The sequence below is a fragment of the Pseudophryne corroboree genome, chromosome 7 (genome assembly GCF_028390025.1).
Source record: "Pseudophryne corroboree isolate aPseCor3 chromosome 7, aPseCor3.hap2, whole genome shotgun sequence".
NCBI lineage: Eukaryota > Metazoa > Chordata > Amphibia > Anura > Myobatrachidae > Pseudophryne > Pseudophryne corroboree.
The window spans coordinates 72,478,638-72,491,149 of NC_086450.1; positions in this window are offsets into that span (position 1 = coordinate 72,478,638).

Here is a 12,512-nt window from a genome sequence, read left to right on the forward strand (position 1 = left end):
CCAAAATTATGCTCCGAAATCAACTTCTGTCACCTCAGTGATACATTTTGGGATGGTACCTAAATTTTAAAGCAGAAATTGGGGCACTTTTGGAATTTTCATTTTTGACCAAAATTGATGGGTTCGGGCCTTAGGGAATTAGTCATAAGCCGCAAAACCGTCCAAGATCCTGTTCAAAAATCATGCTCTGAAATCATCTTCTGTCACCTCAGTGATACATTTTGGGATGGTACCTAAAGTTTAAAGCCGAAATTGGGGCACTTTTGGAATTTTATATTTTGACCAAAATCGATGGGTCCGTGGCTTAGTGAATTTCTTTACAACACAAAATTGTTCAAGCTCCTGTTCAAAAATTATGCTCCGAAATCAACTTCTGTCACCTCAGTGATACATTTTGGGATGGTACCTAAATTTTAAAGCAGAAATTGGGGCACTTTTGGAATTTTCATTTTTGACCAAAATCGATGGGTCAGGGGCTTAGGGAATTTCTCATATGTCACAAAACGGTCCAAGCTCCTGTTCAAAAATCATGCTCCGAAATCAACTTCTGTCACCTCAGTGATATATTTTGAGATGGTACCTAAATTTTAAAGCAGAAATTGGAACAATTTTGGAATAATCATTTTTGACCAAAATCGATGGGTCCGGGAATTAGGGAATTTCTCATATGCCACAAAACGGTCCAAGCTCCTGTTCAAAAATCATGCTCCGAAATCAACTTCTGTCACCTCAGTGATACATTTTTGGATGGTACCTAAAGTTTAAAGCAGAAATTGGGGCACTTTTAGAATAAACATTTTTGACCAAAATCGATGGGTCAGGGGCTTAGGGAATTTCTCATATGCCACAAAACGGTCCAAAGCTCTTGATCAAAAATCATGCTCCGAAATCAACTTCTATTACCTCAGTGATACATTTTGGGATGGTACCTAAAGTTTAGAGCAGAAATTGGGGCACTTTTGGAATTTTCATTTTTGACCAAAATCGATGGGTCCGGGGCTTAGGGAATTTCTCATATGCCACAAAATGGTCCAAGCTCCTGTTCAAAAATTATGCTCCGAAATCAACTTCTGTCACTTTAGTGATACATTTTGGAATAGTACCTAAAGTTTCAACAAGAAATTGGGGCCCTTTTGGAATTTTGATTTTTTTTTTTTAAAATCGGGGCAAGGGCTTAGGGATTTTCTCATACGCCACAAAATGGTCCAAGCTCCTGTTCAAAAATCATGCTCCGAAATCAACTTCTGTCACCTCAGTGATACATTTTGCGATGGTACCTAAAGTTTAGAGCAGAAATTGGGGCACTTTTGGAATTTTCATTTTTGACCAAAATCGATGGGTCCGGGGCTTAGGGAATTTCTCATATGCCACAAAATGGTCCAAGCTCCTGTTCCAAAATTATGCTCCGAAATCAACTTCTGTCACTTCAGTGATACATTTTGGAATAGTACCTAAAGTTTCAACAAGAAATTGGGCCCCTTTTGGATTTTTCATTTTTGACCAAAATCGATGGGTCAGGGGCTTAGGGAATTAGTCATACACCGCAAAACGGTCCCAGATCCTGTTCAAAAATCATGCTCCGAAATCATCTTCTGTCACCTCAGTGATACATTTTGGGATGGTACCTAAAGTTTAAAGCCAAAATTGGGGCACTTTTGGAATTTTCTATTTTGACCAAAATCGATGGGTCCGTGGCTTAGTGAATTTCTTTACAACACAAAATGGTTCAAGCTCCTGTTCAAAAATTATGCTCCGAAATCAACTTCTGTCACCTCAGTGATACATTTTTGGATGGTACCTAAATTTTAAAGCAGAAATTGGGGCACTTTTGGATTTTTCATTTTTGACCAAAATCGATGGGTCAGGGGCTTAGGGAATTTCTCATATGCCACAAAACGGTCGAAGCTCCTGTTCAAAAATCATGCTCCGAAATCAACTTCTGTCACTTTAGTGATACATTTTGGAATAGTACCTAAAGTTTCAACAAGAAATTGGGGCCCTTTTGGAATTTTCATTTTTTTTTTTTAAAAATCGGGGCTGGGGCTTAGGGATTTTCTCATACGCCACAAAACGGTCCAAGCTCCTGTTCAAAAATCATGCTCCGAAATCAACTTCTGTCACCTCAGTGATACATTTTGCGATGGTACCTAAAGTTTAGTGCAGAAATTGGGGCACTTTTGGAATTTTCATTTTTGACCAAAATCGATGGGTCCGGGGCTTAGGGAATTTCTCATATGCCACAAAATGGTCCAAGATCCTGTTCCAAAATTATGCTCCGAAATCAACTTCTGTCACTTCAGTGATACATTTTGGAATAGTACCTAAAGTTTCAATAAGAAATTGGGCCCCTTTTGGAATTTTCATTTTTGACCAAAATCGATGGGTCCGGGGCTTAGGGAATTTCTCATATGCCGCAAAACGGTCCAAGCTCCTGTTCAAAAATCATGCTCCGAAATCAACTTCTGTCACCTCAGTGATACATTTTGCAATGGTACCTAAAGTTTAAAGCAGAAATTGGGGCACTTTTAGAATAATCATTTTTGACCAAAATCAATGGGTCCGGGCCTTAGGGAATTAGTCATACACCACAAAACGGTCCCAGATCCTGTTCAAAAATCATGCTCCGAAATCATCTTCTGTCACCTCAGTGATACATTTTGGGATGGCACCTACAGTTTAAAGCCAAAATTGGGGCACTTTTGTAATTTTCTATTTTGACCAAAATCAATGGGTCCGTGGCTTAGTGAATTTCTTTACAACACAAAATGGTTCAAGCTCCTGTTCAAAAATTATGCTCCGAAATCAACTTCTGTTACCTCAGTGATACATTTTTGGATGGTACCTAAATTTTAAAGCAGAAATTGGGGCACTTTTGGATTTTTCATTTTTGACCAAAATCGATGGGTCCATGGCTTAGTGAATTTCTTTACAACACAAAATGGTTGAAGCTCCTGTTCAAAAATTATTCTCCGAAATCAACTTCTGTCACTTTAGTGATACATTTTGGAATAGTACCTAAAGTTTCAACAAGAAATTGGGCCCCTTTTGGAATTTTCATTTTTGACCAAAATCGATGGGTCAGGGGCATAGGGAATTTCTCATATGCCGCAAAACGGTCCAAGCTCCTGTTCAAAAATCATGCTCCGAAATCAACTTCTATTACCTCAGTGATACATTTTGGGATGGTACCTAAAGTTTAAAATAGAAATTGGGGCACTTTTGGAATTTTCATTTTTGACCAAAATCGATGGGTCCGGGGCTTAGGGAATTTCTCATATGACACAAAATGGTCCATGCTCCTGTTTAAAAATCATGCTCTGAAATCAACTTTTGTCACCTCAGTGATACATTTTGCGATGGTACCTAAAGTTTAAAGCAGAAATTGGGGCACTTTTAGAATAATAATTTTTGACCAAAATCGATGGCTCCGGGGCTTAGGGAATTTCTCATATGCCACAAAACGGTCCAAGCTCCTGTTCAAAAATCATGCTCCGAAATCAACTTCTGTCACCTCAGTGATACATTTTGGGATGGTACGTAAATTTTAAAGCAGAAATTGGAGCACTTTTGGAATAATAATTTTTGACCAAAATCAATGGGTCCGTGGCTTAGTGAATTTCTTTACAACACAAAATGGTTCAAGCTCCTGTTCAAAAATGATGCTCCGAAATCAACTTCTGTCACCTCAGTGATACATTTTGGGATGGTACCTAAAGTTTAAAGCCAAAATTGGGGCACTTTTGGAATTTTCTATTTTGACCAAAATCGATGGGTCCGTGGCTTAGTGAATTTCTTTACAACACAAAATGGTTCAAGCTCCTGTTCAAAAATCATGCTCCGAAATCAACTTCTGTCACCTCAGTGATACATTTTGGGATGGTACCTAAATTTTAAAGCAGAAATTGGAGCACTTTTGGAATAATCATTTTTGACCAAAATCAATGGGGGGCCTTAGGGAATTAGTCATACACCGCAAAACGGTCCCAGATCCTGTTCAAAAATCATGCTCCGAAATCATCTTCTGTCACCTCAGTGATACATTTTGGGATGGTACCTAAAGTTTAAAGCCAAAATTGGGGCACTTTTGGAATTTTCTATTTTGACCAAAATCAATGGGTCCGTGGCTTAGTGAATTTCTTTACAACACAAAATGGTTCAAGCTCCTGTTCAAAAATTATGCTCCGAAATCAACTTCTGTCACCTCAGTGATACATTTTTGGATGGTACCTAAATTTTAAAGCAGAAGTTGGGGCACTTTTGGATTTTTCATTTTTGACCAAAATCGATGGGTCAGGGGCTTAGGGAATTTCTCATATGCCACAAAACGGTCCAAGCTCCTGTTCAAAAATCATGCTCCGAAATCAACTTCTGTCACCTCAGTGATACATTTTGCGATGGTAGCTAAAGTTTAGAGCAGAAATTGGGGCACTTTTGGAATTTTCATTTTTGACCAAAATCGATGGGTCCGGGGCTTAGGGAATTTCTCATATGCCACAAAATGGTCCAAGCTCCTGTTCCAAAATTATGCTCCGAAATCAACTTCTGTCACCTCAGTGATACATTTTGGGATGGTACCTAAATTTTAAAGCAGAAATTGGGGCACTTTTGGAATTTTCATTTTTGACCAAAATTGATGGGTTCGGGCCTTAGGGAATTAGTCATAAGCCGCAAAATGGTCCAAGATCCTGTTCAAAAATCATGCTCTGAAATCATCTTCTGTCACCTCAGTGATACATTTTGGGATGGTACCTAAAGTTTAAAGCCGAAATTGGGGCACTTTTGGAATTTTATATTTTGACCAAAATCGATGGGTCCGTGGCTTAGTGAATTTCTTTACAACACAAAATTGTTCAAGCTCCTGTTCAAAAATTATGCTCCGAAATCAACTTCTGTCACCTCAGTGATACATTTTGGGATGGTACCTAAATTTTAAAGCAGAAATTGGGGCACTTTTGGAATTTTCATTTTTGACCAAAATCGATGGGTCAGGGGCTTAGGGAATTTCTCATATGTCACAAAACGGTCCAAGCTCCTGTTCAAAAATCATGCTCCGAAATCAACTTCTGTCACCTCAGTGATATATTTTGAGATGGTACCTAAATTTTAAAGCAGAAATTGGAACAATTTTGGAATAATCATTTTTGACCAAAATCGATGGGTCCGGGAATTAGGGAATTTCTCATATGCCACAAAACGGTCCAAGCTCCTGTTCAAAAATCATGCTCCGAAATCAACTTCTGTCACCTCAGTGATACATTTTTGGATGGTACCTAAAGTTTAAAGCAGAAATTGGGGCACTTTTAGAATAAACATTTTTGACCAAAATCGATGGGTCAGGGGCTTAGGGAATTTCTCATATGCCACAAAACGGTCCAAAGCTCTTGATCAAAAATCATGCTCCGAAATCAACTTCTATTACCTCAGTGATACATTTTGGGATGGTACCTAAAGTTTAGAGCAGAAATTGGGGCACTTTTGGAATTTTCATTTTTGACCAAAATCGATGGGTCCGGGGCTTAGGGAATTTCTCATATGCCACAAAATGGTCCAAGCTCCTGTTCAAAAATTATGCTCCGAAATCAACTTCTGTCACTTTAGTGATACATTTTGGAATAGTACCTAAAGTTTCAACAAGAAATTGGGGCCCTTTTGGAATTTTCATTTTTTTAAAAAAAAATCGGGGCCAGGGCTTAGGGATTTTCTCATACGCCACAAAATGGTCCAAGCTCCTGTTCAAAAATCATGCTCCGAAATCAACTTCTGTCACCTCAGTGATACATTTTGCGATGGTACCTAAAGTTTAGAGCACAAATTGGGGCACTTTTGGAATTTTCATTTTTGACCAAAATCGATGGGTCCGGGGCTTAGGGAATTTCTCATATGCCACAAAATGGTCCAAGCTCCTGTTCCAAAATTATGCTCCGAAATCAACTTCTGTCACTTCAGTGATACATTTTGGAATAGTACCTAAAGTTTCAACAAGAAATTGGGCCCCTTTTGGATTTTTCATTTTTGACCAAAATCGATGGGTCAGGGGCTTAGGGAATTAGTCATACACCGCAAAACGGTCCCAGATCCTGTTCAAAAATCATGCTCCGAAATCATCTTCTGTCACCTCAGTGATACATTTTGGGATGGTACCTAAAGTTTAAAGCCAAAATTGGGGCACTTTTGGAATTTTCTATTTTGACCAAAATCGATGGGTCCGTGGCTTAGTGAATTTCTTTACAACACAAAATGGTTCAAGCTCCTGTTCAAAAATTATGCTCCGAAATCAACTTCTGTCACCTCAGTGATACATTTTTGGATGGTACCTAAATTTTAAAGCAGAAATTGGGGCACTTTTGGATTTTTCATTTTTGACCAAAATCGATGGGTCAGGGGCTTAGGGAATTTCTCATATGCCACAAAACGGTCGAAGCTCCTGTTCAAAAATCATGCTCCGAAATCAACTTCTGTCACTTTAGTGATACATTTTGGAATAGTACCTAAAGTTTCAACAAGAAATTGGGGCCCTTTTGGAATTTTCATTTTTTTTTTTTAAAAATCGGGGCTGGGGCTTAGGGATTTTCTCATACGCCACAAAACGGTCCAAGCTCCTGTTCAAAAATCATGCTCCGAAATCAACTTCTGTCACCTCAGTGATACATTTTGCGATGGTACCTAAAGTTTAGTGCAGAAATTGGGGCACTTTTGGAATTTTCATTTTTGACCAAAATCGATGGGTCCGGGGCTTAGGGAATTTCTCATATGCCACAAAATGGTCCAAGATCCTGTTCCAAAATTATGCTCCGAAATCAACTTCTGTCACTTCAGTGATACATTTTGGAATAGTACCTAAAGTTTCAATAAGAAATTGGGCCCCTTTTGGAATTTTCATTTTTGACCAAAATCGATGGGTCCGGGGCTTAGGGAATTTCTCATATGCCGCAAAACGGTCCAAGCTCCTGTTCAAAAATCATGCTCCGAAATCAACTTCTGTCACCTCAGTGATACATTTTGCAATGGTACCTAAAGTTTAAAGCAGAAATTGGGGCACTTTTAGAATAATCATTTTTGACCAAAATCAATGGGTCCGGGCCTTAGGGAATTAGTCATACACCACAAAACGGTCCCAGATCCTGTTCAAAAATCATGCTCCGAAATCATCTTCTGTCACCTCAGTGATACATTTTGGGATGGCACCTACAGTTTAAAGCCAAAATTGGGGCACTTTTGTAATTTTCTATTTTGACCAAAATCAATGGGTCCGTGGCTTAGTGAATTTCTTTACAACACAAAATGGTTCAAGCTCCTGTTCAAAAATTATGCTCCGAAATCAACTTCTGTTACCTCAGTGATACATTTTTGGATGGTACCTAAATTTTAAAGCAGAAATTGGGGCACTTTTGGATTTTTCATTTTTGACCAAAATCGATGGGTCCATGGCTTAGTGAATTTCTTTACAACACAAAATGGTTGAAGCTCCTGTTCAAAAATTATTCTCCGAAATCAACTTCTGTCACTTTAGTGATACATTTTGGAATAGTACCTAAAGTTTCAACAAGAAATTGGGCCCCTTTTGGAATTTTCATTTTTGACCAAAATCGATGGGTCAGGGGCATAGGGAATTTCTCATATGCCGCAAAACGGTCCAAGCTCCTGTTCAAAAATCATGCTCCGAAATCAACTTCTATTACCTCAGTGATACATTTTGGGATGGTACCTAAAGTTTAAAATAGAAATTGGGGCACTTTTGGAATTTTCATTTTTGACCAAAATCGATGGGTCCGGGGCTTAGGGAATTTCTCATATGACACAAAATGGTCCATGCTCCTGTTTAAAAATCATGCTCTGAAATCAACTTTTGTCACCTCAGTGATACATTTTGCGATGGTACCTAAAGTTTAAAGCAGAAATTGGGGCACTTTTAGAATAATAATTTTTGACCAAAATCGATGGCTCCGGGGCTTAGGGAATTTCTCATATGCCACAAAACGGTCCAAGCTCCTGTTCAAAAATCATGCTCCGAAATCAACTTCTGTCACCTCAGTGATACATTTTGGGATGGTACGTAAATTTTAAAGCAGAAATTGGAGCACTTTTGGAATAATAATTTTTGACCAAAATCAATGGGTCCGTGGCTTAGTGAATTTCTTTACAACACAAAATGGTTCAAGCTCCTGTTCAAAAATGATGCTCCGAAATCAACTTCTGTCACCTCAGTGATACATTTTGGGATGGTACCTAAAGTTTAAAGCCAAAATTGGGGCACTTTTGGAATTTTCTATTTTGACCAAAATCGATGGGTCCGTGGCTTAGTGAATTTCTTTACAACACAAAATGGTTCAAGCTCCTGTTCAAAAATCATGCTCCGAAATCAACTTCTGTCACCTCAGTGATACATTTTGGGATGGTACCTAAATTTTAAAGCAGAAATTGGAGCACTTTTGGAATAATCATTTTTGACCAAAATCAATGGGGGGCCTTAGGGAATTAGTCATACACCGCAAAACGGTCCCAGATCCTGTTCAAAAATCATGCTCCGAAATCATCTTCTGTCACCTCAGTGATACATTTTGGGATGGTACCTAAAGTTTAAAGCCAAAATTGGGGCACTTTTGGAATTTTCTATTTTGACCAAAATCAATGGGTCCGTGGCTTAGTGAATTTCTTTACAACACAAAATGGTTCAAGCTCCTGTTCAAAAATTATGCTCCGAAATCAACTTCTGTCACCTCAGTGATACATTTTTGGATGGTACCTAAATTTTAAAGCAGAAGTTGGGGCACTTTTGGATTTTTCATTTTTGACCAAAATCGATGGGTCAGGGGCTTAGGGAATTTCTCATATGCCACAAAACGGTCCAAGCTCCTGTTCAAAAATCATGCTCCGAAATCAACTTCTGTCACCTCAGTGATACATTTTGCGATGGTAGCTAAAGTTTAGAGCAGAAATTGGGGCACTTTTGGAATTTTCATTTTTGACCAAAATCGATGGGTCCGGGGCTTAGGGAATTTCTCATATGCCACAAAATGGTCCAAGCTCCTGTTCCAAAATTATGCTCCGAAATCAACTTCTGTCACCTCAGTGATACATTTTGGGATGGTACCTAAATTTTAAAGCAGAAATTGGGGCACTTTTGGAATTTTCATTTTTGACCAAAATTGATGGGTTCGGGCCTTAGGGAATTAGTCATAAGCCGCAAAATGGTCCAAGATCCTGTTCAAAAATCATGCTCTGAAATCATCTTCTGTCACCTCAGTGATACATTTTGGGATGGTACCTAAAGTTTAAAGCCGAAATTGGGGCACTTTTGGAATTTTATATTTTGACCAAAATCGATGGGTCCGTGGCTTAGTGAATTTCTTTACAACACAAAATTGTTCAAGCTCCTGTTCAAAAATTATGCTCCGAAATCAACTTCTGTCACCTCAGTGATACATTTTGGGATGGTACCTAAATTTTAAAGCAGAAATTGGGGCACTTTTGGAATTTTCATTTTTGACCAAAATCGATGGGTCAGGGGCTTAGGGAATTTCTCATATGTCACAAAACGGTCCAAGCTCCTGTTCAAAAATCATGCTCCGAAATCAACTTCTGTCACCTCAGTGATATATTTTGAGATGGTACCTAAATTTTAAAGCAGAAATTGGAACAATTTTGGAATAATCATTTTTGACCAAAATCGATGGGTCCGGGAATTAGGGAATTTCTCATATGCCACAAAACGGTCCAAGCTCCTGTTCAAAAATCATGCTCCGAAATCAACTTCTGTCACCTCAGTGATACATTTTTGGATGGTACCTAAAGTTTAAAGCAGAAATTGGGGCACTTTTAGAATAAACATTTTTGACCAAAATCGATGGGTCAGGGGCTTAGGGAATTTCTCATATGCCACAAAACGGTCCAAAGCTCTTGATCAAAAATCATGCTCCGAAATCAACTTCTATTACCTCAGTGATACATTTTGGGATGGTACCTAAAGTTTAGAGCAGAAATTGGGGCACTTTTGGAATTTTCATTTTTGACCAAAATCGATGGGTCCGGGGCTTAGGGAATTTCTCATATGCCACAAAATGGTCCAAGCTCCTGTTCAAAAATTATGCTCCGAAATCAACTTCTGTCACTTTAGTGATACATTTTGGAATAGTACCTAAAGTTTCAACAAGAAATTGGGGCCCTTTTGGAATTTTCATTTTTTTTTTTAAAAATCGGGGCAAGGGCTTAGGGATTTTCTCATACGCCACAAAATGGTCCAAGCTCCTGTTCAAAAATCATGCTCCGAAATCAACTTCTGTCACCTCAGTGATACATTTTGCGATGGTACCTAAAGTTTAGAGCAGAAATTGGGGCACTTTTGGAATTTTCATTTTTGACCAAAATCGATGGGTCCGGGGCTTAGGGAATTTCTCATATGCCACAAAATGGTCCAAGCTCCTGTTCCAAAATTATGCTCCGAAATCAACTTCTGTCACTTCAGTGATACATTTTGGAATAGTACCTAAAGTTTCAACAAGAAATTGGGCCCCTTTTGGATTTTTCATTTTTGACCAAAATCGATGGGTCAGGGGCTTAGGGAATTAGTCATACAGCGCAAAACGGTCCCAGATCCTGTTCAAAAATCATGCTCCGAAATCATCTTCTGTCACCTCAGTGATACATTTTGGGATGGTACCTAAAGTTTAAAGCCAAAATTGGGGCACTTTTGGAATTTTCTATTTTGACCAAAATCGATGGGTCCGTGGCTTAGTGAATTTCTTTACAACACAAAATGGTTCAAGCTCCTGTTCAAAAATTATGCTCCGAAATCAACTTCTGTCACCTCAGTGATACATTTTTGGATGGTACCTAAATTTTAAAGCAGAAATTGGGGCACTTTTGGATTTTTAATTTTTGACCAAAATCGATGGGTCAGGGGCTTAGGGAATTTCTCATATGCCACAAAACGGTCCAAGCTCCTGTTCAAAAATCATGCTCCGAAATCAACTTCTGTCACTTTAGTGATACATTTTGGAATAGTACCTAAAGTTTCAACAAGAAATTGGGGCCCTTTTGGAATTTTCATTTTTTTTTTTTTAAATCGGGGCTGGGGCTTAGGGATTTTCTCATACGCCACAAAACGGTCCAAGCTCCTGTTCAAAAATCATGCTCCGAAATCAACTTCTGTCACCTCAGTGATACATTTTGCGATGGTACCTAAAGTTTAGTGCAGAAATTGGGCCCCTTTTGGAATTTTCATTTTTGACCAAAATCGATGGGTCCGGGGCTTAGGGAATTTCTCATATGCCGCAAAACGGTCCAAGCTCCTGTTCAAAAATCATGCTCCGAAATCAACTTCTGTCACCTCAGTGATACATTTTGCAATGGTACCTAAAGTTTAAAGCAGAAATTGGGGCACTTTTAGAATAATCATTTTTGACCAAAATCAATGGGTCCGGGCCTTAGGGAATTAGTCATACACCACAAAACGGTCCCAGATCCTGTTCAAAAATCATGCTCCGAAATCATCTTCTGTCACCTCAGTGATACATTTTGGGATGGCACCTACAGTTTAAAGCCAAAATTGGGGCACTTTTGTAATTTTCTATTTTGACCAAAATCAATGGGTCCGTGGCTTAGTGAATTTCTTTACAACACAAAATGGTTCAAGCTCCTGTTCAAAAATTATGCTCCGAAATCAACTTCTGTCACCTCAGTGATACATTTTTGGATGGTACCTAAATTTTAAAGCAGAAATTGGGGCACTTTTGGATTTTTCATTTTTGAACAAAATCGATGGGTCCATGGCTTAGTGAATTTCTTTACAACACAAAATGGTTGAAGCTCCTGTTCAAAAATTATTCTCCGAAATCAACTTCTGTCACTTTAGTGATACATTTTGGAATAGTACCTAAAGTTTCAACAAGAAATTGGGCCCCTTTTGGAATTTTCATTTTTGACCAAAATCGATGGGTCAGGGGCATAGGGAATTTCTCATATGCCGCAAAACGGTCCAAGCTCCTGTTCAAAAATCATGCTCCGAAATCAACTTCTATTACCTCAGTGATACATTTTGGGATGGTACCTAAAGTTTAAAATAGAAATTGGGGCACTTTTGGAATTTTCATTTTTGACCAAAATCGATGGGTCCGGGGCTTAGGGAATTTCTCATATGACACAAAATGGTCCATGCTCCTGTTTAAAAATCATGCTCTGAAATCAACTTTTGTCACCTCAGTGATACATTTTGCGATGGTACCTAAAGTTTAAAGCAGAAATTGGGGCACTTTTAGAATAATAATTTTTGACCAAAATCAATGGGTCCGTGGCTTAGTGAATTTCTTTACAACACAAAATGGTTCAAGCTCCTGTTCAAAAATGATGCTCCGAAATCAACTTCTGTCACCTCAGTGATACATTTTGGGATGGTACCTAAAGTTTAAAGCAGAAATTGGGACACTTTTGGAATTTTCATTTTTGACGAAAATCGATGGGTCCATGGCTTAGTGAATTTCTTTACAACACAAAATGGTTGAAGCTCCTGTTCAAAA